At 48.7% G+C, this 27,087-nt stretch overlaps 1 long non-coding RNA gene across 1 annotated transcript in view; it reads right to left on the minus strand.

Annotated features, from left to right (window-relative positions):
- Window positions 1-10,039: 10,039 nt before the first annotated feature.
- Window positions 10,040-27,087, minus strand: part of LOC122532531 — a 52,611-nt gene continuing 35,563 nt past the window's right edge. The window contains exon 3 of the long non-coding RNA XR_006307526.1: window positions 10,040-10,052. This is a non-coding gene — a long non-coding RNA (uncharacterized LOC122532531). The remainder of the gene's footprint in view (window positions 10,053-27,087) is intronic.

Consider the following 27,087-nt stretch of genomic DNA (forward strand, 5'->3'; position numbering starts at 1 on the left):
TCTCTCCCTCCCCCCGCCCCCTCCTCCCGCGGATCGCGTTAAGAGTGCGCACAATAACGTGCACAACTAAGAGAATAATTATACAAAACTTCGCCCCGCCCCGCCTCGACTCGCCACGGCTGTTAAAGACTGGAATCTCGCAAAACATTGTCGCGAATTCGATGACATTTCCAGCCGAGATCGGTGACTCGCGTCGCCAAGCAGCTGAAACGATTTAGCGTCGAAGTGAAAAATCGATTCGATTCCGCGGGATTGAAAAAACGAGGGAAACGAGGGGAGTCAATGCCCCCTCCGGGCAATCCAGATCGCCCGAAAGCGATCTTAATTTGATCTCTTATTAATACCGGCGTGTGTGTCTACATCTCCGATATCGGTAGAGAGAGAGAGAGAGAGAGAGAGAGAGAGGGATACGATAATAAACTCCACGTACGAAAATAATTGACGACGCGAGGAAACAGAGTTTCGCGGAATGATCAACACCAATGGGGAATGGCACGTATTTCCGACCGGCGTTGCTCCGTATGATTTATTTACTTTGATTAAAGACGATCCAAGTGCACGACGCCGCACTTACTGACGGCGGATCGTTAACACCACAACCACCATGCCGGTTTGACAATTTTATTTTGAAATTCCTACTTCGAGGGAGACATTTTTAATCCGCAATGATGTAATAACGTTTGCAGCGACAACTAAATTTATTTATTTTCCTTTTTTTTTCATTTATTCAAAATCAAAATAATTTTGTATCGCGGCTGTCTGTTAAACTATAAAATAGAAATTTCTTTAACATTTCTGTTACCAAAGCATATGTTTTTTATTATACTTGCTGCTGTTGTCGAGTTGTGTAAGTGATAAAATGTGCCAACCCCCATTTAGGGATCATGCTCACAGATAAATTAATAACACAGAATTAATTAGTAACAATAATGTACCACATAACGTAGAGTTCCATTGTGAGAAAGTAATAAATGAATAAATATAAAAAATAATCTGTTATTACGCATTTTTGAAAGATCAGTGACTGTGACTGGTCCTGGTAGAGATAGTTTTAGTATACTTTAGTATAGTTTTTGTGACCGATCTTTGTAATTTTCTTCCGAGAATTTTACAGATTGCACAGAAACACTAGTACATTTTTAGAAATTTAAACAAGGTTGTCCCCCTTTTTTTTTATTTTTTTGAAATTTTCTCCGAATCTCAATTTATCACAGAAAAATTCAAAAACTTCTCGCACGCTCTTCGTTGTTGGAAGATCACCATGATACTTGACAAAGACGTAACTGGTTAATACGTATAAATAATATCGAAAATTTCTCAAAGAGGAAAAGAAAAATATATGGATCGAAAATTTGCAATTTACGATTCTCACGCGCGCGCGCGCGCGCGCGCAGGTACATCGGGCCAGAGTTGCGATCAGCTGGTGAAACTTGCTCGATCCCTCGGCCAAACAGGCGAGTCAATGCTCGAAGGTAAATATACCGTGTGCTTAGGATAATAGATTTCAAGTGGGAGGCTGTTTCAACGAATGTAAGCACGTCCGAACGCAAGAACGGGAGACAAAGAGTCGGACGATTGGGGGAGGGTGGCAATTAATACCCCTCCGCCGCTACTTCGTGCACCATCGGGCGTGTATCTATGTGCACGTGTGTGTCCCGCCATTCTCGTCGTATCTATAAATATTGGAAGCAGCGAAGACCTAGTTGGAAGAAACGCCGCACCGCGCTCTTGTATTTATTTACAAGCGATGAAACCGGCACGTCTCTTATTCAGCACCATCCCCCGCCCCCTTTAAATTTAGATTAACCGTCATAGTTTTCTGGAACGCGCGACATTGAAACAACAAACGCCCACGCAACGCGCGCGATGGGACGAAGATTGCGCGACGCGTCGACGTGGCAAAGAAGACGAAGGAAGAAGGAGAAAAACAAGGGAGAGAGAGAGAGAGAGAAAGAGAGAGAGAACACCAGGCGAAGCTGGCCGGCGGTGGCACGCGCTCGCGGACGAGATCCGGTCGTCGTTCTTCGGGGTTTTCGTTTTAATTGTCGACGACCGGTCGTCAACGAGGCGTAAACGTTCGCGGCGCGCAACACGTGTACGCCTGGCGTTAATTGCCCGATAAAAATCACAACACGCCACAGGCCGTGGCGAAAGCGAACCGGCGAACCGGCGAACCTAGAGGTCGCGTGGTCGTAAAATTAAAAATGCCACGCTTCCGTCGAGGATCGCGTTAGTCGACCATTAATTCATTAATTATAAGGGCACGCGCGTGTGTCGCGCGGCCATGCAACGCTGCTCAAAGCTGAATCGCGAAACGCCACTCCCCTTCTCTCGCCTTTTCCTCTGTTTTCCTCTCCTTCTTCCTTCCTTCCTTCCTTCCTTCCTTCCTTTCTTTCTTTCTTTTTTCCCCCCTTTCCCACCCGGCATTTTCCATTATTCGGCTGGCAGGCGCGCCGCTCCCCCGCGTCTTATCGCTTCTCCACTCCTCTGCTAACGATCGTTAAAACTCAAATGTCCTGTCGCGATTCCCGCGATGGAACGGGGGAACGAATCGCGGATTGAGCCGTTGACCGATTTAGTCCGGAAGAAGCGAAACGAATATATATAGATACGTACGCGAGCGGTAGGGTCGAAGGTTAAAAACGAGGCGAACGTCGAAACAGTGCGACGCAGTTTCCTTTGGCGTGTGCGCGCGTTTCTGGCAACCCTCTCTTTTCCCGTGGATCTTTTCACGGCGCGGAGGGGACGACGACTCTCTCTCCGGCGGCCGGGTCGAGGCGTGCAAAGGTAGAGAGAGAGAGAGAGAGCTGGGGTGGTTTTACGACGAGCGAAACGCACCGCTCGTTCCTCACCCTAGCGCTCGCTCGGCTCTCGCGCCCTCGCGCCCTCGCCCTCGCCCTCGCCCTCGCCCGCCCCTGCTACCGAGACATAAACTTTATGGTGTTTATGAATATTTATATTAATCTACATTTTATGCCGGCGTCTACGCGCCACTGCGAACGGGGCTCGAGTGTGGTGTGTGTGTGCGCGCGCGCGCGCGCGTGTGTGTGTGCGTGTGTGCGAACGAGCAACGAGAGAAGAAGAAGAAAGAAAAAAAAAAAGGAAAAACAGAGGAGACACGGGCAAAAACGGCCAGCGTTGGGACGAGGCAGCCGTAGCGACGGAGAAAAAGGACTAGAGCGAGGGCTCCGGGGTTTTATCCAAGCGACGAAGAAAGTACCGGCGATGAAAAAACTTGGATAATAATTTACATCGACGAGCGGCCGAGCGTCTGCGCGGTAATCGTTTCTTCTTCGTTTCGGCGATAAACGTTTCGGCCCTCGCTGCCCTTCTTCGCGCAGCACAACCGTGAATCGAATCGTTTTCTTCTCCCTCGGCCCGTTTCCTTTTCTCTTCCGTCTCTTCTCGACGAACGGCGACGCCGACGTAGAAAGACAGCGTTTATAAAACGGAAGCGTATTTCGGGAAGAGGTAACGGGTTCGGGTGCGCGACGACGGTAACGGTAACGATAACGACTAGACACGCACGAAGAGGAGGCTCAGAGCGGCTCGAGCGGGTTCGCGGTGGCCGCCGCCCGCCGCAACAGGAAGTCTTCGGTGTTCGGCAACGACGCCAGATCGATATACCTCGAGGAGACTAAGGCTCCGCCAATGGCTATTATCTCACGCGTATATATGCATCGCTCCCGCGCATTGCTCGGTACACTGAATTCCCCGTCCACAAATACGTACGTACATACGTATGCCTACGCGTTACTTGAGCGCACCGACGCGCATACCTCCGGCCCGCGGCTCCCCCGCCCCCTAACTCCTACAGCTCGTTGCTCCCCGCGCGCGCGGCCCTCGCGGCCTCGTCGCCACTCGCTCCTGCAGCACGCCACATCCTCGCGCGCACCTTCCATATACACATATATATATATATATATATATATATATATATATATATACGTATATATATCTATATATACATATATATATCTATGTATATATATATGTATGTATGTATATATATACACACACATATATATATATATATATATATATATATATATATATATGTACGAACACGCGTACGACGCGTGCGAACGCGTACGAGCGCTAGCTCTCGCGAGCACGCCGTGAGGACACGCACACCGCGGAAGCGAGTATAACCGGGCGGCCATCTTGGATATTAGCCAACCAGAACAATAGTATACACAATAGTACGCGAGCTAGCGAGCACAGTGTTTGGTACCACCCCGACCCTCCGAGTTCTCTCATCCCCTCGTCCTGCCAGCTCGCTCTCTCACCCTTCCCCCCTTCCGCCGCCCGCCGCTCCTCCTCCTCCTCCTCCTGCTCCTCGTCCTCGTCCTCGTCCTCACCGGCCTCCCCCACCGGCCCGCGCCTCCTCCACTATTCTCCACCGCCACCTTCACCGCCCGCTCGCTCGCTCCACCGCCGTCCACGATCGGCCAGAGGATCGCCTCTTTCCAGCAACCCCTACCAGCCTTAACTCGTTGCCTCCTAACCCACTACCCACCCTTCTTCCTCTATCTACCTACCTACTGCTCTCTGCCTACCCTCCTGTCCATCCTCTGCCACCCTCTATAACCGCCTCTTATCCACCGCTTAACGCGCTCGCTGAAACACGCGTCGTCTTTCTTCTCCACCTCTTCGATCGCTTCTTCCTCCTTTTCCCTTTTGCCTTTTCACGGTTTGCCTTTCTCTCTCTCTCTCTCTCTCTCTCTCTCTCTCTCTGTCTCTTTCTTCCTCTGACCTCTCTCTGCCTCTCTACTTCCCTGCTCTCATTCTCTCTCTCTCTCTCTCTCTCTGCCCCTCGTCTTTTCGACATCGATCGCCACGCGATAGCTACTCTCTCTCGCTCACTCTCTCGCGCCGTCTCTCTCTCAAAGTCGAATCTCGCGTTCGAATCGCAGCCGCGATAATAACCTACGTACCGCCTCGTTACCCTTCGGCGAAACGAAGCCACGATCAACAGGAATATCCGACGCAGCTAGCCGCCCGCCGCTTGCCTAGGCGACAAGTTTCCGGCCGAAACGGTCAACGAAAATCTCCTCCCTCCCTTACCCAAACGTGGGATAGGTTAGATACGAAAAAGAGGCGAGAAAGAGGAAAAAAAAAAAGGTCGAAAAGGTCGAAAATTGGCCCGATGTTGGTTTTTCCTTGGAATGTTGCCTTCTTCTTCTCGTAGCTATCGATCGAAGGCGTAGTAGTAGCATCGTTTCATCGTACGCGTCCGAAAGATACGTACACACTACGGCGAGACGGTGTAGTATCGTGTCTGGAGCCACGGTGTACTCGGGCCGGGGCGTTGAACGAAAACTTGCCACCTCTTGTCTCGCCTCGCTCTCCCCTGGGCCTCGCGGGCTTTCCACTTTCCACCGTGGAAAGGTAGCTGCGTCGAAATTTCGTAATCGGTGTATCGAGTTCGTCCGCCCCGTTTGCAACGTTTTTATGAAAGAGAAAAAAAAGGGGGAAGAAACGACGATCGTACGTATGATAGATTCTCTTCTTTTCGCGGATCATTTCTTCGGCAAATTTCTTCGATCGTTCAAAAGGGGGTAAGAGGAGGATGGGCAAGGACGACGTCGACGTCGACGTCGACGGCGGATGCATTTTGCACCGACTGTACATCCTATTCGCGCACGTGAATATATTAGGGTGGTTCTGCTCCCCCTTGGAACTCAAACACATACAAATTAACGATATTACTCGTACGTACGCGTGCTTACTGTCTACGTTGGTCGGAGAGAGAGACATAAAACGCGGCTGGCACGGTGTGGCGTATAACGCGCGCAAAGGGGTGGAGCAGCCTACCCGCGCGCGCGGCCGCCCACACACAATCGCGGCACACACTTTCCACCGTGTGCGTAACCGCGTACCACGGGGATGAAATATTATAATACGTCACTTGGCAACTGTGCCGCGCCATCGAGCGCTGTATACCAAGTTTCAAATACGCTAATTCGAAAGCCACCCCTCGGCTCGTGCGTTCCACCCTGCGCGCACCGCAATCGGAATCGCGGGACTTCTTTTTCATTTAACCCCTTCCCACCCCTTCTCACCCTTCGACCGTCGCATCGCTACCCCTATTCGCAGCTTACGTTACGCAGGGACGCGCCAGTCTCTCGGTTTACGACACGTTTCACGTTCCCCGCCTCCCCCCGCGACAATTTTTCTTTTCCTTTGGAATCCGACTTTCGAGAGAGAATACAAAAACACAACTCCTCTCCTCCTCAAACGGCCTCCTTTCACAACGGCGAGTTTTTCGCCGAGGCATCGGGACGCGACGGCATTTTACACCCTCTCTCTTTCTCTTTCTCTCGCTCTTCTCGTCGCCGGTGTCTGCGCGGCGGCTGAAGCGCGCCGGCCAAAGGGGGATCGCAACCCTACTAGAACCACTCCGACGACGAGGAACGCGCGCCGCGCTAAATTCACCACCGCCGTCGAGTGCACTAGCGAACAGGCCCAGAAGGGCACGAGGGGGAAGAGGAAGAGGAGGAAGAGGAGGAGGAGGAGGGGGTGGGGATGCTAGGGGAAAGCCATTTGATACGCGACTCGTCTCTAATTTACTCGGCGGAATAAGAATCTCGCCTCCTGCCGACCGACCGGCCACCACTCTTCTTCTCGCGAGCTTCCAGACAGAACGTCGCTGGGAAAGTTTGCTGCGAGCGCGTACGCGCAACGCGTGAAAGCGACTGCTTTCACGTCTTGTCTCTCTACAACAAGCGGCAAAGGCGTTGTAACATCGTCCCTATTATCCTCGAATCCTTTCCGCGAAAGACGCCCGGTATACCACCCGCCCCTGGTGCCTATTCGCCAGGGTGTGGTTTGATTAATGACCTATTCGATAGCCCTCCTTCCTTCCTGCTCTGCCGTTCGTACGCGCGCGAGGATGCCTCGCGCATCGAGCGTACCATCGAATTCTACGTAAATACACTCGGGGTGTACGTTGAACGGGGGCACAACGTAAGCCTGGCTCGTCGGCGTAAATGCGCCCTATCTGCCTAGCGTTCTCGTCCGCTTCGGAGATGAAGGGCGGAGAACGAGGAGGGTGAAGGGGCAAACAGCCGGAGCGAGCGAGCGAGCGAGCCGGGAGGGAAAACGGGAAATCGAGAGAGAAAACAGAACGAACGGTCGAGAGCGCACTTACATAGGTGCTCGTCTACTTGGCGGTGTAGACGGCGGAAGGGTAGCACCCTCCCCCCTCCCCCCTCTCCCCCCTCGCCTACGGAATAAAGCGCGATGCATTAAATTTACAGCGACGAACATTTGCAACTTTGGCAATTTCGGGTGCGCGCGTTCGAGATGGTGGATCGGACGGGCCGGGGCCGATCCGCGCCCGCGAAAACGCTTTGTGACAAATTTGCCTCGATATCTGTGGAAACTGCTCGGGCTGGCTGGCTGGCTGGCTGGCTGGCTGGCAGGCAGGCTCGAGCGCGCTCTAAACGAAAGGAAACATGGCGTCGCATATAAATAAGAATTTATAGACGATGAAAAATGCGGGCGAAAGTTGGAGTTTCGCTCGAGTTTCCCATCCACCCTCCACCTCCTCCTCTCTCTCGGCAATCTCTCTTCTCTTCCCTCTTCGCTTCCCAGTCCTCCTCCTCCTTCTGCTTCTCCTTCTCTTTCCGTTTGCCCCCTCTGTCCCTCACTCCTTGGCCGCCGTTTCGTTCGTTTCGCCCACCCATGCCACCCTCCCGCCCCCCTCTTGCCCGACGCGCTACTTTCTCGTCATCCTTCTTTGCTCGCGCGCGCTCTCTCGCGACTGCTCGCACCCACCCCCCGCCGGAGAAAGAAAGGGAGAATTTACGGTACGGAGTAAAAGTTTTGCGCGAAAAGCGAAAACTCTCGCTAATGGCTGTTTTTCTTGAGCGGAATACTTAAAGAGAAGGGAGAAAAAGAAGGAAAAAAAAGGAGAGAGAGAGGAGAAAGGGGTGGCGACGGGTAGAGGAGGTGGCAGTGGAGAACGGTGAGGAGGAAGGACGAGCGACGAAACGAACGAACGAACGAACGAACGAACGTACGAAACGGTGGAAATAAAAACGAGAGAGTTACTTCGGGCGGCAACCGCCCTCTTCTTCAGTACTTCGCGGAAACAAGTAAGAGTAAGAAGGCGTAATTTGCCGCTATTAGGCGACACCCTTCTTCCTTCCTCCCTTCTCTCTCTCTCTCTCTTTCCCCATCTTTTCTCCTCTTTTTCTCTCCCTTTCTCCTCTTCCTTCAGCAGCTATTTTACGCGTCGCCTACGTACAGAATCGAAACCGGACTCCACCGGACGCGGCCTTTCTTTCTTCTCTCCCCGAGAGAGAGAGAGAGAGAGAGATCATCGCGCCATCCGCGATGATATATATCCACGCGGCAACCGACCCCCGCGCCGCTCTGTCTTCGAAAAAGAGAAAACGAGAAACGAGAGGCAAAAATGTTTCTATCGGAGCGCGTACGCGCGTTTGCCCTCGCCGGCCGGCAACTTTAATTATACGGCTACGGAACGAGGAGAGAGCCGGTTCGATGCTCGGCCAGCATATCAAGATAATGGCTTCCATCGGCCGATGGTTCGTATATACCAATCCGCGGTAAGGGGTTGCGCTTGATTTCCATTGCATCGCGTTATCCCTCGCCGCTCGACCGGCCGACCAGTCGACCAGCCGAGCGGAACCGTTCGTTCTCTCTCCCTTTGTACCCCGCTGCGGCTCTTGCTCTCGCGCAACGACGATGATACCGATGATACCGCTACTGGTATCGGGCTTATTTCGAATATCCTTCGGCTTGGAGAGACACAACGCTGCTCGACGAATCCTTTCCTCGCGACGATGTCGTCGAGTGTTCGTCACTCGCCGGTTTAACCAACACCGTGCCAATGATTCGAAACCGGGGGGGCGGGAAAAAAACGAACGGACAGGGTGGGGGGGGATTGCGGCACGAGCATGCGGAAAACAATTAATTTAAATGTAATTTTCCACATTTAATTCCAACGGCATTGCCGCGAAACTTTTATAATCCCTTTTTCCTTTTTTTCTCTCCCTCCCCCCCTCTCCGCCTCTTTTTTTTTTCCTTTTTTTTTTAAATCGAAACGAATTAATTTACCATACGATATGATATCGCCGGCATGCGTAGAACCGCACAAAAATGTAATCGACGAGAAAAACGAGGGATTTTAATTATTTCAACGGTGAATTTTTTAGGGGTTCGTTTGTAATACGAATGAAAAAGCTTCGATCGTTCTCCGTTGACGTACCCCGACTGCCGTTCCATCCCCCGCGCTCTCCCTCTCCCGCCCACCCGCCCACCCATCACCCGCGCGCCATTGCCGCTAATTACGAATTCGAGATTATTAATCACGATCGTCAAGGAACGTACGTACATCGTTTCATCCCCTCTTTCTTTTTCTCTTTCACGCGCCCTCACCCAAAGTTGATTTCTAGCCGCCGAAGCGTGTGACGAAAGACGAGCCGAGAACTTCAAATTTATTTCGCTCCTCTCTCTCTCTCTCTCTCTCTCTCTGTCGCGTGATTTCTACGAACGCGATAAAGCGATAATGTTTTCCCGAGCGTGAGCTTGATATCGCTGTAACGCCGACTGTATTAGAACAAAACGTACGCTCGGCGAAGGGTTGGTGAGAAAGAGAGAGAGAGAGAGAGAGGAGAGGGGAGAACCGTGGCGGCACGTTGACGCACGTCAATTTGACGGGCATGCAATACGTCAAATTTGCCGCACCGCGTCGGATTCGCCGAACGATGGTGGTGTACTTTCTCTCTCTCTCTCTCTCTCTCTGTGTTCGACGTCCCGCGGCCAAAGTCCAAAATAGGAAGCGAGGAGAAGAGGAAAGAATCTATGCTACGTCTTTTCCTTTTTTTCCAAATCACGCGCGAGGGAGTAGATAAGTAGGCGAAGGAGAGAGCGTCGATATTTAAAAGGAGCGCGCCGCCGCCCGATAAGCCGATTACACAAGCCGCGTAACCGGAAGAAATAAACGAAGCGGGCCGCTTCTTCGAGAAACATTTCATTCGCCAGGCGGCGGTTAGCTTCTTTTCCCCAGGAGGGGAAAGCCGCTTATAATTCTCGGAAAAATAATTAGAGCCGCGGTTATTAGCCGCGGGTTCCGGCTACGGATTAAGTCGACGACGAATTCACCGCGTCGAAAGACGATTAAACCGTTCCGCGAATTCGTGATTCGAGCGTCGATCGCCGGTGACACGGTTTTATGCATCCTTCGTTCGATCTGCCCGCGAAGAACTCGAGAAATCATCGATTAAATCTTAACACGTTGCGGACGGGACGCGAGAATTTCCGTGTCTCAACGTTGCGAACGGGGAACGCTTTTCTGCGTTGTAAGGGGACACGAGGGCAACTATATTGTATTATATGATATTATAATATAAATTATATAATATTACATATAATTTATTTTATATTATTATATATTATTATATATAATATATAATTATACAATGTTATATAATTTTTCAAAAAGTAGGGAAATTGTCTCCTAACATACCACGCCAAGAAACGTTACCAGAGGTATTTTCATTTAATAAAATACCTCTAAAATGAAAAATAACTAATAATTTTAATTATTAATGAAATAATACTCTTGTCAAATGCTGTACATTCCCTTTCAATCGTATATTAAATTATTCAAAATATACGAGAAAATACTATATGTTTGTATCAGAGCATACCGTCCTCAATGTGTTAATACAAATATAAAATAAATAATAGTTGAAATCTAAAATACATAATAAATAGATTCTTAAATATTACTATGAAAAATTTAAGAATATTTTATTAATGATGAATTAAAGATGTGCATATGTGCATTGTACAAAGTTTTCCTGTTGCTCCAAAAATGTGAAGAGGTTGAGAGCGCTGAGTGCGGTACGCGGAATGTGTTAACCTAACCTATCTTTGCGCTCCAAGTACTTCTTCACAACTTCGATTTTTTTTGGAGTTTCTTTTTTTACTTTGTTTTTTTGGAGTTTCTTTTTTTACTTTTTTTGTTCCTCTAATTCTTTTGTATTCTATTATGCAACTTTTTTTTTTATATAATATTCAATACAACACCGATAAAAGCCTTCATTTCCGCAACTGTAACGTCATTCCCAATTTGCCCAGATATATTTGCTTCTTACCAACAGTTCGTCTTGCAAATAAATTCGTTTGCTGTCTAACGTTCCAAAATAAGCAAAAGTATTCAATTATCCGTGAGCTAGGTTTGTACTTTGAATCCAGTTGAAAAATTCATCCCCCGTTCAAGAATGCTGTTTCCCTCAAAGATTTCGTTTGCCAGACAATTTTCACTATGTATTATATAATGTCATTTACTTTTTATCTTCCTCGCTGTCAGTGGAAGTATTAAATTGAAGTTTCCCTGCCTTTTTACGTTTTGATCCAGAATAATGTCATCATCAAAACCATCGCTGTCCAAATTATTTTTTATATAGATCAAAAACAAATTTGTCGTCACTGCAATCTTCAAACAACTCGCTTTCTATTATCTTTCCTTTTTTGACAGGAATAACACGCGGTATTTTTTTCATTTGTTCAGAGAAACGGCAGAATACTGACTGACGTTGTAACAAATATAATTTATCAACAATATTTTTATCATCTCTTGCACTACATCATCAAATATCATCTCTGTCTGGGAAGAGTGGAGTAAAACTTTTACAACTAATAAAAATAAAAGATTTTACAACTGCGTTGAATTTTATACGTCTTTTAATAGTCATCCTTGCGAGGTACATGTTTGTATACCACCAGAAAATTTTATTTTACCGCGAGCCAAACAATTTTCTCCACAAAGTTTGGTCACTTTTTTTTTACTGCACCAAAGGTCGTTACTAAAAGATTACTCTTCAATCAAGGGTTTCGGCGAATCTTTCCTGCGAATTTTTGCTTTCCTGCCATCTGATTTTTCGTCACAAAGCTCAATAATACATATCAAGTATCCGGTTTTACCCTTAACTGAAACTAATTACGCGATATTATTTTCCAACTGATACTCGGATAACAGCGATAATAACTCGAGAGAGAGAAAGAGAGAGAATCTCGTCCGAGTATTTACCCTCGTTCAAAGTTTCAGTAGCGAGTGTATATATTTCGTTCGCGCGGATCGACCGTCTTTTGGTCGATGGTCTTCGACCGAGACGAAGGGAACGCAGAAACAGGAGAGAAAGTTTCGACGTTTCGTCAAAGGTCACGAACGAAGGAACGATCGGTTGGAAAGGAGGGCGTGCTACAGTCTAGAATCTACCTAGAGAGAAGCGGGGAGGGGGGAAAAAAAAGGAAGAAGCGGAGACGTACGTACGTACGTACAAGGAGGAGTTGTACGCCGCAGCCCTCTACTACGCCTCTCCACGTTCCGCGCGCTGAACGCGACGGGAAAGAAGAATCCGTAGTGTAAATAAAGACCCGTTGGCAACGCTCGGCGAATGTTTGCCGAATGCATTAAGGCGGTAAGAGCAGTGCCCGGCGGATAGCTGGTCGTGACGCGATGTATCGCGCAACACGCGAGGAGCCGAGGAGCCGAGGAGCCTGGCATAGGGCGACGACAGAGAGAAAGAGGGAGGGAGGGACGGACGGACGGAGAGCTAAGGGACGGTTGGTTAAAAGGGGCCAGGGGGATCGGCGACGATGCGGCTTAAGGCCTGTGTACCGCTGGGCGAGCTTAACGTTTCGAGGGGCAAAAGGGGTTCAGGACATACAGATGACACGGTCTCTCGCCTCTGTACACGCGCGCGCCTCTATCGAACCTAGCCAACGCAACGTAGGCATATATCCGCCGTGCGGCAGGCGAGCACATGGGCAAGGGGAGGGGGGACGGGGGGGGGCTGGAGGCTGGGGTAGCAAGCTCCGAGCTCTTCTCTCTATCCGCCGCTCCTCCCTTTGTCTATGTCTTACGGCTTACATATAATTCCGTGTTTGCGGAAAAGATCGGCAACCCGTATCCCGGGCAGAGTACGCTCGCGGACGCGGACGCGCGGGCGTGCGCACCGATTTTTAATATGCCGTGTCGTAGGTGGATAAACGCACGAACACGACCGCGATCGCGACCGCGACCGGCTTCGCGACAGAGACGCCTCTTTCTCCTCTTCTTTCGCTCTTCTCTTCTCTTCACTTCACTTCACTTCGCGCGCGCGCGTCCCTTTTTTTTCCTCCCCTTCCATTTTGCCGTCTCTCCCCCACCCCCGTTTTCTCTTCTATCGCGGATCACCGACCAAGCCGGCATAATTAAAAATAGCTCTATTTTAAAATGCTGATCGCCTGGCCCCCTAGCCCCTCTCTCTCTCATTCTCGTTCACTCGCCACGCGTTCTCCTCCGCCTTCGAAATTTCCCAACCGCAATACAACCCGGTTCCTAGCCAGAGCACTCGCGCCTCTGTGCCCTCCTGCGCCGAATAATTGCCGACCCGACGCAACCCCCTCTCACCTCATCCCCCCCCCCCCCCTGACATCTCCCTCAGCTCTCGTCAACTCGCCGGTTTCCACTCTCTTTCGTCGCCCCCCACCCCTCTTCACCCTACGTCACCTTGCCGGTCGTTAGCTCGCTTCAAGTACAAGTTCGCCTCACCGGGGTTAGAAAAACCGGCGTACGTATCGCTCGTCGTGGATATCGGTAGATCTCAACCAACAATCTTTCTTTCATTTATGTAAACATATGTTATTATGCAGCGTAGGTGTCGCGGCAGTTTGTGAATTAGTGCGAGTAAAATAATTTGTGGCAAAGTGTATCAAGGAAACATATGTGTACCTATAACTGAACAATTTAATGTAAACTGCCAGCCCGCTGCTGTTATTTAATCCAGAAACTACCAATTTGCCAGAGGCTTGTGTCTTTTCCCCTCTCTTTCTTCGGTATGTTCATCAACATCGTGTTGGAGCGTGTAATGGAATTAACGCACTTGTAATTCTGGAGAGGTTTATTCAGTGTTGCAACACTGCGGTCGTGTACGAGATCTTTTGCCGATTTTGCTTCCTCCGAGCATGTCCTTATACAGGGTGTCGTGTAACTGGTGGTACAAACGGGAAGCTGGTGGAAAAACTGAATAAAAAATATAAGAATGAAAGTTTTTCGTACGAAGCTTCGTTTCCGAGAAAAACAGCTTTGAATGTTTTTATCGAGTACGCGTGCACTCGATCAAGATTCAACTCAGTTATCGAAAGACATTCGTCTTGAAATTCGAAGAAATTTAATTTACCAACAAGATGGAGTACCATCGCATTTCAATCGTGAAGCGAGAAATTTTTTTAACGAAAACTACCGATATATTGGATCGGCCGCCACGATCTCCGGACCTGTCACCGCTGGATTTTTACTTACGGGGTCATGTTCAATCTATGGTGTATTCTAGCGACATAGCGAACGTCGAACAATTAAAAGAAAAAATTATTACAGCGTTTGCAACAATGAAACTGCAAAATAACACATTAGTAAATGTTGGTAGAAATTTAATAAGAAGAGCACAGTCGTGCATGCGACAAACGTGGACGTCACTTCCAACAATTTTTAAACTAGAAAGAAATTGGCGAAGAGTAGACAGTTCTGTGCCCTCGCGTACCAACATTCGGAATATTTACAAATATTAGTAGAGATAATAATGAAATCCGTCGAGTTGGATCTTGATCAAGTGCACGCGTACTCGATAAACCTTCAAAGCCACTCTTTCTCCGAAATGAAGCTCCGTATGAAAAAATTTTATTCTATATTTTTTATTCAGTTTTTCACGTAGAATCCACCAGTTACGTATGACACCCTGTATATTTCGGGTTATCATCGTCAAGTGGAAGGTGCACGAATCACCAACCACTGGATCTTGCCCTCATGACTAACTATTCACAGTCCACTACTTTTATGTAGACTGTTGCTAACTCAGTCATCCAACAATCACGACAGACAATGAGTACGTATTTTTCAGAAAACACGGATTGTTTTTCATTCAGTTTTTCACGTAGAATCCACCAGTTACGTATGACACCCTGTATATTTCGGGTTACCATCGTCAAGTGAAAGGGGGGAAGGTGCACGAATCACCAGCTACTGGATCTTGCCCTTCTGACTATTCACAGTCCACTACTTTTATGTAGACTGTTGCTAACTCAGTCATCCAACAATCACGACAGACAATGAGTACGTATTTTTCAGAAAACACGGATTGTTTTTCATTCAGTTTTTCACGTAGAATCCACCAGTTACGTATGACACCCTGTATATTTCGGGTTACCATCGTCAAGTGAAAGGGGGGAAGGTGCACGAATCACCAGCTACTGGATCTTGCCCTTCTGACTATTCACAGTCCACTACTTTTATGTAGACTGTTGCTAACTCAGTCATCCAACAATCACGACAGACAATGAGTACGTATTTTTCAGAAAACACGGATTGTGTCGACAGAGAGAAAGAGCAGAGGAGAAGGAGGAGGAGATCCAAGCCGTGAATGCGGCAGAATGGGCGTAGACGAAGCGGCGGCAGAGACCTGGGGGGTGAGTTATAAATTATAAGGCATTAGGGGGCCGGGCTGACTCCGGGTGGATGTGCTCGTCGGATGTGTAAGGGGATGATTATGCCTAATGGTGAGATATTACCCGACTGGTATTACTTGGACACAGGCGCGGCCCGTGTTCTAATCTTTTCGACAGGATTTCCTACTTTTCCGGCATCGCGCGTTACCTATGCTCCTGCAGACGAGTCCGCCGGAAAAAAATAATTCGTCCGCGCGTCGGTGACAACGTCGCTCCCCTTCGTTCGTCGTCTGCTTGCAAGCGTTACGCCACGCTCCCTCCCCTTGGGGCCGAAAGGACAGACCTCGCGTGTCGAGGAAAAACATGTCCCGACCGAGTTTCACACCGCTGCGGAAAGAATTTTTCGCGGATTCTCCGCGTCCTCCCCTTTCGTTCGTTCGTTCGTGTCGCCTACGCTTCGAAAGTAGGCACGCTGCTGACGCGCTTCAAAGGTGCCTGGAGGGGACGCTAGATCCTGGTTTTCGCGGTTTCGCGCGTGTCCAACACCCTTGTTGCCTCCGAACAGTTATTTTCTGCGACAGATTCGTCGAAATTACGAGTAGTTTGCTGCAATGTTACCAGTTTTTTTTTTTTTTTTTTTTTTTTTTTTTTTCACCTTCGAACGTTGGAAGCACGCCTCGCGAATGAACCAACGAGAGAGACGAAGGTGAGAGAAAGAGAGCGAGTGGGTGAGAATCGCCGCACCCTGAAAGGGGATGGAAAGGAGGTTTCTCGAGAATCGTTTTATACTGGTTATACATCCATAACCAGTGGGAGGGCAGTTAGACCCGTTAGCTAATATCTATTTCCTGCAGCGCCATTTTTCTGTCGCCTCGTTCGTAAAACGAACGCCGAGGCTCCGTGTGCTCGCGATGGGTGCGGCCTCGACACGCCGCGTAACACGTAATATATACGTAGTTATCGCGGCCGGTCTTTCGTGCACAGACGCTTGCCCGTTTGCCCGTGTTTGCTTAAGAAGAACGAGCACAACATAATGTTCGTCGACCTAACGGGACATCGGGGACGCGCGGCCAACATCCACCGCGGAATTCCACGTCTCTCTCAATTATCTCATCGAGTCGCTCTTCGATTACTTTTTTTGTTAAAATTAAAACGGGGGATGGGTTAGTGTTCCGACACACCATCATCCACGCCTCGCTCACATCTCACGCACGCACGCACGCACACTACACTCCACGTGAATAGACAGTCGACGACAACGTTTGGAAGGTTCGAGAGAGTCAGTCGTAAAAAAGAGACAACAACGTTATACAATTAATGTAACACAATATAACACACTATTAAAATATAATAATATAGACAATAGTAAAAAAGACAATAGTAATAAATATAAATATAGACTAATAAAATATAAATATAGACAATAGTAAAAAAGAAAATAGTAATAAATATAAATATAGACTAATAAAATATAAATAATAAAATATAAATATAGACAATAAACACTAATAAAATATAGTAACAATAGTAAAAAAGACACTAATAAAATATAAATATATAGACAATAGTTAAAAAGACAATAGTAATAAAATATAGACACTAATAAAATATAAATAATAAAATATAAATATAGACAATAGTAAAATGGACACTAATGAAATATAGTAAAAATAGTAAAAAAGACACTAATAAAATATAAATATATAGACAATAGTTAAAAAGACAAGAGTAATAAAATATAGACACTAATAAAAATATAAGAATATAGACAATAGTATACTAATAATAAAAAAAAAGGCAACTCCTCCTACGACAAAGAGAGAGAACATTTGAACCAGTTAGCATTCGTAAAGATATAACTAACGCCGTGGTCAGTAAATTTCGTCTGGTGCGGAACAGTTGGATACTTCAGGATACTGCAGACTCACGGATCACACACGTGTTATGTTCATTTCAGTCGCACTCGAGACAAAGGGAGCAGCGACCGGACAGTTTATTCGTCATCTAAGGCACTACAGTGATCTCTCCTCCGAAATAACGAACACCCTTTATGTTTCTCTCTTTCCGGACTTCATTTTTTTTCTTCTTCCTTCGTCGCGCGACAAACGACCTTCCGAATCATCGGAAGTGTGAAGCGTCTCGTCTTTCTTTCGAAGGCAAGGAACGAAAACGACGACGGGAAAGAAAGTGTCGCGTGATTATCGGGTGGTGGTTCTCGCGCCTTCGTGAGAATCGCTTGATCACACAAACCCGAGGTTACCGGCGGCGAAGAGCGGTCGGAGAAGAGCGCGACGACGTTATTTATAGGCGAGGCAACGACCACCGCCCGACTACGAGATACGAATCGACCATTTTCTAAATCAGTTCCGTCGTTTTGTCCTCGTAAATCATGAAGGCCGCGCGCTCGCCCGACCCGGCCGAGCCACTTCCAGCGAATTCGCCGATTATAATTAACGGGGCTCTCGAACGTAACGGTGAACGGGCGTCACGCGAAATCTCGTGAATCCGATCATTCAACTCGGGTGGCAAAGCTCGATCTTCGACGAAATCTCGCCGGACAACCGAGAGCGAGAGTTCGCCACGTCGTTTAAGAGACGAGAATCGCGAGACGGACAGAATTCACCCGGCACTCGGCGAGACGCTCAAGGCCGAGTTTCCGAGAAACTTGCACGAAACGCGAATGTACACCGCTGTCCCTCGCCGCTTTATCACCTCGACCTCGATAAAATCTCTCCATTAGCCGCGGAATTAGACGCGGCAAAACTATTTCGAGCATTCCGGGCTCTCGATCCTACCCCCATCTCCTCTCTCTCTCTCTCTCTCTCTCTCTCTTTCTCTGTAGCCTCGAGAGGGAAACGAAAACTTGGCGCCGCCGGTTTTCCTTCCTCGGGCACCAGCTTTCGCTCGCTCTTTCCCGCTCGAGCAGTTTCACCCGAAAGCGTGCGGAGAGGTTCGGCGACTGTTGATTTATTTCAGACACGCGCGCGTGAAAAAGAAAGACGCGGCGGACCAGGTGAAAGAGAGGAAGAGGAAAAAAGAATCGAATGCTGGCGTAAAATTGACGAAAAGGGGCGCGAGACACACCCCCCCTCCCCCTCTCGCCCAGAGTGGGAAAGGAGCCTCGCGCGAGAATCGCTGATATTTACGTGGCCCGTACGTACGTGTACCCGGCGGTACAGGTGAGACAGTGGTCGCGGAGCAGTGTGTACACACGATAAAGCGCGTGCACACATCGAGCGGCCGCCACGCATACGCATACACTAGGCGGCGGAACAAACTTCGACATGAATTACTTAGATTAATTTAGTTGGGCGGCAGGGTGGTTGGCTGCCGTTGTTGCTTACTCTCCGACCTTCTCTATATCGCGCCACGATACACCCCCCCACGACCACCATCGTCGACAACAACACTACCACTACCGACTCTACCTCTTCCTCTCTGCCTCCACCAACCGCCACCATCGCCGCCACCACCACCACCACCACCACCACCACCACCAGCACCACCACCACCGCCACCACCACCGCCAGCACCACCATCACCACCACCCTCACTACCACTACTAGGTGCTGCTATCGATTCTAGCTCCTGCTTTCGCCTAATTTTAGAAGCCTCGCGCTCGAAGAATAAATAGAGTTTCCACTTGCAACGGGAGATTTAAGAGTCGCCCCCGCTCGACACCGAACGCGCCACCCCCTTGGCGCAAGCGAGCTTTGCCTCGATCTCGACCCTCTCCCCCCCTGCTGCTGCTGATTTTTTTCTTTCGAAAACTCTTTCTCGAAACTCGGATCGATCGAGAGGCGCGAGATTCGCGAGACCAGTCGAACGGAGGAGGAAGGACGTTTGTCAGCGCGTGGACGACTTTCCCCGGCGTGCAGCGGGTCCCACGGGAGGATCCGAACGTTGTCATCGACGCCGGCCATTCGATTTATGAGCAACCGGCCCGATCGAGTCCCCCTTCTCGTCGAACAGATTCACGCGGCCCGATCGAGAATTGAGGCGAAAGCCTTTTCGAGAAAGCCGCAAGGTACGTTCGGAAACCTACGAATTTCTTTCTATCCCTTGGTCGCGGTTCGTTTGTTAACATCTCGCGGTGGAATGACGTGCCACGCACGTCGAGTACTTTTTGTCCAAAAATTGCAATATTTTGTCAGTTTTGAATATATTTGATAGTATAATAGTTTAGTATAATATTGTAATATACTGTAATAGTAATATAGTATATATATAGTATACTATATAATAATAGTATAATAGTATAATATACTATAATAGTAATATAGTATATATATATATATATATATATAATGTACTATATAGTAATAGTATAATAGTGGAGTATGCTATATAGTAATAATATAATAGTAGAGTATGCTATATAGTAATAGAATAACAGTAGAGTATGCTATATAGTAATAGAATAACAGTAGAGTATGCTATATAGTAATAGTATAATAGTATATTATACTATAATAGTAATATAGTATATATATATAGTGTACTATATAGTAATAGTATAATAGTATCATATACTATAATAGTAATATAGAATATACATATATATAGAGTATTCTATATAGTAATAGTACAATAGTATAGTGTACTATGGTATAACCAAATACACAGGCAAAACAAATAATAAATTCATTATCTCTTAATAACTTCTATCAAGTGATATCGTACCAACGAGTTCAAAAGAAAAAGAGAGCGACAAATTATTGTGTACGGTTCGGTCACTCGTTATGGTCCGCGAAACAGTAGCCAACGCAAGGGTTTAATCGTGATATTATTATCTAGCGTTTACAAACTTATTTATTATTTAATGTTTGCACATTAGTAACTGCTAGTATTTGCTATTTAGTATTTACAGTATTTTAACCCATCGTTTTCCCTCGCACAACATATTTTGCGCATTAACCTCTTGCGCTGGAATGGCGTGCCACGCACGTCGAGTATTTCTTGTGCCAAAGTTGCAACATTTTCTCAGTTTCAAGTACATTTAAACGTAACCCAAGGCAAAACAAATGACAAGTTTATTACCTCTTAATAACTCTTCTATCAAGTGACGTCGTACCGACGAGTTCGAAAGAAAAAGAAAGCGACGAATTATTGCGTACGGTTCGGCCGCTCGTTACGGTCCGCAACCAGTAGCCAACGCACGTGGTTAAACCTACGCTACGTTTGTTAACATTTACAAAATTCAGTTGGACAATCGATGAAATTAAACGAAAGCGATTCGATGACGACTCGAGGAAAGGGTCTCGAATAACGCGAAATGGTAAAAGCGAAACAACGAGATGGGCGATTCCAGTGCGAAGGAGACTGTCCACGCGGCACGGCGCGGCGCGGCGCGGCGCACGCGATCAAACTTGCAAGAGGAAGAAGGGAAAAAGAGAGAGGAGGCCGGGGACGGCGTCCGCGTTTCGCATGACGCGTCTACTCGGTGTCGCGGAAATAATAGATGAACCGGTTACTCGGACCGGAGCTACCAGGGGGCTAAACAATGTTTTTCAGCCGCTGAAATCCCCTTGAATTTTTCAACGGCCCCTATGTTTTAACCCTTTCGCCAGGCCGGCAGGAAGGATTCCCCCCCCCCCCCCTCTTTGTCCCCGTTTGTCCGCTCTGGCGTCGGCCGTGCGACGCCTCTTGCTTCTTCCCCATCCCTAATACATATATATATATATTGTACGTGGCGTTGAAATCCACAGCAGTCTCGGTCACTAGTAGGTGAGGAGAAGCCGAAGAAAAATTTCACAGCGATCGCGCGAAAGTAACCCGAAGAAGAAGCTCTCTGAATAAAACGGACGGAGAGCGGGCCGGCGGTGGCGGCTAAACGTTTTCCCCCGATTTCTCCTTCATCCGGCATTAACTCGACTCGCCAAGGGGGATGAACGACTTTTCCGATCAACGAGCAGACCATCGCCAAGAGGCTAGGAGGAATAATGACAGGTTTTTTTTTTTTCAACGAGAGCGCTGTTTTTTCCCTTTTCCTCTGTTGTTTCCTCCCTCGTGTAAGCAACCGTGCAATATTGATAAACCGCGAGCTACGTATTTCTACCGTTGCATCAAGGGGGGTAGGGCAGGAGAGTGGAGAGAGAGAGAGAGAGAGAAGGGTCGATGCGTGCGTATGTTACGTATGTGCGTGCGGCCTTTCTGCCTGCCTGCCTGCCTGCCTGCCTGACCGTCAGTCCGCTTAGCTGCCTGTTTGCCCGTTTGCCTCTGTCTGCGTGCGTGTGCGTGAGGATATAGATGGCTACGGTATAAGGGGGAGGACGAAGCAACAGACAGAAAAGCAAATTCTCGGGGGGTGGGAGAGAACGAGAAGAGAAGAGGAGGGTGCACGTAAAACCATTATGTAATTACATCTAGAACGGTGGGTCGAATGGACGAGCTGACGAACGAACGAATGAACGAACGAACGGACGGACGGACGGACGGACGGACGGACCGACCGACAGACGAAGAAACGACGAGTGAACAGAGACGAGTAAAACCGAAGAACCGCGAAACCGATAGAGAACGAGGCAAATTGTGGGAGGAGGGGGGGAGGGGGAGGAGGAGGAGGAAGAGAAAGAGGAGGAGGGTTGGAAGAGGGTTCGAGTTGAATTTGATTTCAGAGAAAAGGGTTGATACACCGACGCCGCTACCGCTACCCGAGTTCCCCGATCGCGTGATCCCAAGCGCTGCCTTTTGTCGGATACGCGTTACGTATCGTGAGAGTCGACAGGACACGCGGCGATGGCCGACTCGCGCGCGCACCACCACCTCGCCACCCTGTGCCTGCCATGCCATCGCCGTCGATCCGTACTCCGCGCGCTCTGGCTAAATGCTCTTTCGTTTCGTTCTCCCCCACCGCCCTCTTTTCCCGTTTATCTTTGTCGTTTATCTGCCCCGTTCGTATATATCTAACCAGAGAGGCGCTCGTACGTACGTACGTACGTTGGGATCGTCGCGATCGAGCCAGCGACACGGATTTATTCGTTTATTCTCGGCGGCTCGTTCCGGTTCCCGCGTCAAAAGCGAAGCGACGCGCGATCTTTCCGCGCGATCGAGCTCAATAAGAGGAGAAACGAGGGATGAAGGGAAGAAGGGGCAGCGGGGGAGGGAGGCCAGGCCACGGCGTAAGCGGGGTGGATGGGTGGTCTCGCGATGGTACGAATCGAGGTGGTCGACGATGCGTCGGATCCCCGGTCTTTGATTTCGTCCTGACGTGTAGGCATTACGGGATACGCTTTGGTCAACCTCCCGTGGAAAAGGCACCCTCCTGGTCCTGGATCTCCATTACGGTAGTCATGGCGACCGCAATTGATTCCACGGGGGTGAGGGCGGTCGAAGAGAACGGAGAGAACGACCGAGCGAGGCCGAGGGACGCGGCACAAGGGTATATTCGAGAATGGCGAGTGCGAGCGAGAGGATCCGGCCAACCGACCGAAATAGGGAATCACAGAGGGGGCAGGGGGCGAGCGAGAGAGCGAGCAGGAGAGAGAGGAGAAAGACCGAACAGAGCAGAGTTACAGAGAGAGGAGCAACGGGCAGGAGAGATCGACAGAGGGCATGGTGTTACTATGGTGGTGCTACACGGTACTCGCTTTATCCGATACAATTCAGACTAAATAGCACCGGTCAGTTCTATGGCGTTGGATTAGAGATACGTCGCTCGTTTGAGGCCAGGTCAGTCCACCCCCTTTCCACCAGCTTCCCTTTCCATCCGTATCCCTGCCACCCACCCACCGTCAATGCTCCTGACGCGACTAACTCACCGCCACCGCGATTCACGACTCACCTCTGACCACCGCCGAACCGCCACCGCCGGCACCGTCGACACGTTCGAATTATCCGCGTGCCACTCGCTGCTACTCGCCACTCGCTCTCCGCCTCGTTCCCGGAGATCGGCAATCGATTCGATCGGCGATCCGCTTCCCCCGAAACCTCGATTATATATCACCGTCTCCGTCTCTCTCTTCTCTCTCTCTCTGTCTGTCTGTCTGTCTGTCTGTCTGTCTGTCTGTCTCTCTCTGTCCACTGTCCAAGGACAGTCGTGTTACGTACCGATCAACATTTATCGACGATGATAAGTCAAAGTTCACATTTCGTTCGTTGACGTTGACGACAAACGGGCCGTTTGAAATTTTGGGAAATCTTTCGAGAGAGAGAGAGAGAAATAGAAATGGATGGGCGATGGATCAACGTTTAACGCGAGGCTAGGTGAAAGGACTTTGTAGGCGCGCGCGATACACCGCGTCGTGTATTTTGTGGTCGTTTGTTTCGTATCTCTCGGAGGCAAAGAGTGTGTATAGGAGCAAGTTGCCGGGAAAGACGGTGAAGGAAGAGAGAGAGAGAGAGAGAGAGAGAGAGAGATGCAGCTATTGTCCAAAGTGCCAAAGTTACATGGCGCGCCGTAACTTACATCGTATTATGTAGGTACACGCGAAGCCGCGGCATATACCTAAGGTACACGACCGCTTAAGTTTCGTCGAGGCGCCTGCTATCTCCCTCGCGACGAGCACCGTAAACAGAACGGCGCGACGCGCGAGGAGGAGAAGAAGGAGAAGGAGGAGGAGGAGGAGGAGGAGGAGGAGGCGGAGGGTGGATGAGACGAAGGAAGAAGATAGAGACGCGCGCTAAAGTGGAATTGTCATAGCGTGAGATGGCAACAACGACCGGGACAACGGCAACCGCGATAACAATGACACCGATGTTGCGCGCGAATAATCGCCCTCCGGCCCTTCTTCGAGGACGAGCGCGAGTCGAGGGGTGGCACAAACGACCGACCGACCAACCGATTATACGCGTTTGCTGCTCTCTGGCCACCGAATCTCGCCCACGATCCTTCCTCTCGTGACGAACGATCGAAAGCTCGATCGCCGACAATCGGATTTCCCGTCGTCGTCGCTCCAGATTTTTTTCTAGCCCCGTCTCTCCGTTTCTCATGGTTGATCGACGGCAAGAAGTCAACGGAAGAACGAACGAACGAACGAACGAACGAACGAATCAACCAACGAACAAAAGAATGTCAGCGTGTCGAAAGAGCGAAAAGAGGTTTAAAGGGAAGAGGCTGGAAGGGCCGTGGAGAATCGGAGGGGCCGCCGCGCGGCAGGGGCTGAGCGCGAAACAGCGAACAGGGTCGGAGCCGAGTCGAGTGAAGCGAGCGTGCGAGCGTACGAGCGAGCGAAAACCGTAACGATTGCGTTCGGGGTACGTGCGCGCGCGAGGGAGCAGCCTCGGACGCGGAAGAGGGCAGCCAGTGGCATTTTGTAAATTAAATTTTAAATATTAAAAATAGCCGGTCGCGCGCGCTCCTTCTCTCTCTCTCTCTCGCCGCGGAACCGCCGCGTGTCCCCTCTCTCTTTCTTTCGCCTTCGCCGCCGCGAGCTTTTTCAAACGCCATACATCGCGAGCCAACCTCCTCCTCCACCTCCCCCTCTCCCCCCCCCCCGCCGCCCACTCACCCTCTGGCCCTTCCACCGTCACGCTCCCGACCCGCTTCCACCCTCCGTCCTCCTCCTCCTCCTCCTCCTCCTCCTCCTCCTCCTACCACCACTACGACTACTACACTACTACTACTACTACTACTACCACCACCCGATAACCTGCAACCCACTTACTCATTCGTCGATAATAATTTTATTCGAGGGTGAAAAATTGGTGTTTCCTCTCGTCCTCTTTCTCCCACTCGGCCTCCTCTCACCCTCTTTTCCGCTCCAAACCCACCCCCCGCCGCCCCCCGCGCAGCTCTCACCGGCGCGGCCAGCCGCGTAAACAGTCGATCTTTGTCACTCGTTCGGTCGCTCCGGCGAATATCCTCTTGCCCGCTTTTGCCTCTGGTCTCTCGGCGGCGCAGCCAAGTACCAAAGGTGGATCCGAGTTCGCCCCCCCCCTCCCCCCGCCCTCCCTTTCGGCCACCAGCATGCATACTGCAGAGTGCTTTTGATCGGGCTGGACCCCAACGGAATGAAATATAAAAATCGCAATAAAGCGTCGCTACCGGTGCCGGGATGCTTCGATTCCGTATCCGGGATTCACCCCGTTGCTTTCTTCTCCATCTAGACACGGGGGGCGAACACGCACCGACGATTTCCACTCGCGCGGCTATCGTCCGGCATATATCCGCCGCCAGCTTTTTTTCCCTCCTCCTCCTCTTTTTCCACCGACGATCGAGAGAGATTTCGTCCATCTATCGTCCGTGCAACGATCTTCCTCGATCGGTAAGATCTGCGTGGAATCGATCGACGGTTCGTCGACGTCGCGTAAATGAACATTTGGACTTTGGCGCCGCTCGACTTTTTCACCCTCGCTTTCTTCGTCTTTTCTGTTTCTTTTTCGTCTCTTTTAACCACTTGCGCCGGCAACTGCCATTTGCGAACCATAACGAGCGACCAATAATAACCGTATAGAATAATTCGTCGCTTTCATCTTGTACTCGTCGGTACATCACTTGGGATAGAAATTATTGAAAAGTGATGAGTTTATTATTTGTTTTGTCTCTGTATACTATGGTATTATATTATTATACCATTATTATATAGAATACTATATATATATATATTGTGTATACTATGGTATACTATTATTATAATATTATGGTATACTATATTACTATTATAATATGCCATAATATTATAATATAATATATTATACTGTTACTATATAAGTATACTTATAGTATACTATATAAGTATATATTATATTACTATTACGATATACTATACTATTACACTATTACTATATAGAATACTATATGTATACTATATTAATATTATAGTATGCCATAATTATATGCTACAATATATTATACTACTACTATATAGTATACTATACTATTATACTATTACTATATATATATACTATATCACTACTATAGTATACTATTATGCTATTACTATATATACTATATACTATATCACGATTATAGTATACTACACTAGTATAGTATATATATACAATATTACTAATATAGTATACTATACTATTATACTATTACTATATAGTACACTATAATATATTATACTGTAGTATAGTATACTATCATACTGTTAAATATATTTAAAACTGAGGAAAATATTGCAATTTCAGAACAAAAAATTCACAACGCGTGTAGCTTGCGTTCCCCGCGCAAGATTTAAAGCGCAGTGGCGAGTCGAAGAGTGGCCAAAGGATTAAAAATTTTATTCCTCCCAATGACGAGCGGAGAAACGCGCGACCGGCCGCTTCTCAAATACCCGTCGAAGTCAAAAGTCAAAGATCCTCGAGATACCGTTTGCGAGTATGGTGACCTTGGTCGCGAGGAAACGCGGCCGAAGACGGCCAGAGAGCAGTTTCACGAGGGGTGAGAAAGCAATTTCTTGGCGGTGGAGCGAGGAGGCCAAGGACCCGCCAGCTAGCTACAAGTACGTAGGACGTACGGCCAGACGCAGCCAGACTGATAAATGATTCATGCGATATTTTTCTCCCGCTCGGGCTCTCTGGCCGGGCGCTCTCGCCATCTCGGCGCGGGTGCACAGCTTTTGCGAAGAAACTGCCGAGCGTTAATACATATCTCGCGCTTTATATTTGTTTCGTTGGCTGGCTTTTTCTCGGCGTGCAACGCGATCTCCTTTCACTTCTTTCGCCGAGAAAAAGAAATAG

The sequence above is a fragment of the Frieseomelitta varia genome, unplaced genomic scaffold (genome assembly GCF_011392965.1).
Source record: "Frieseomelitta varia isolate USP_RPSP 00005682 unplaced genomic scaffold, Fvar_1.2 scaffold_457, whole genome shotgun sequence".
In the NCBI taxonomy this organism is placed as follows: domain Eukaryota; kingdom Metazoa; phylum Arthropoda; class Insecta; order Hymenoptera; family Apidae; genus Frieseomelitta; species Frieseomelitta varia.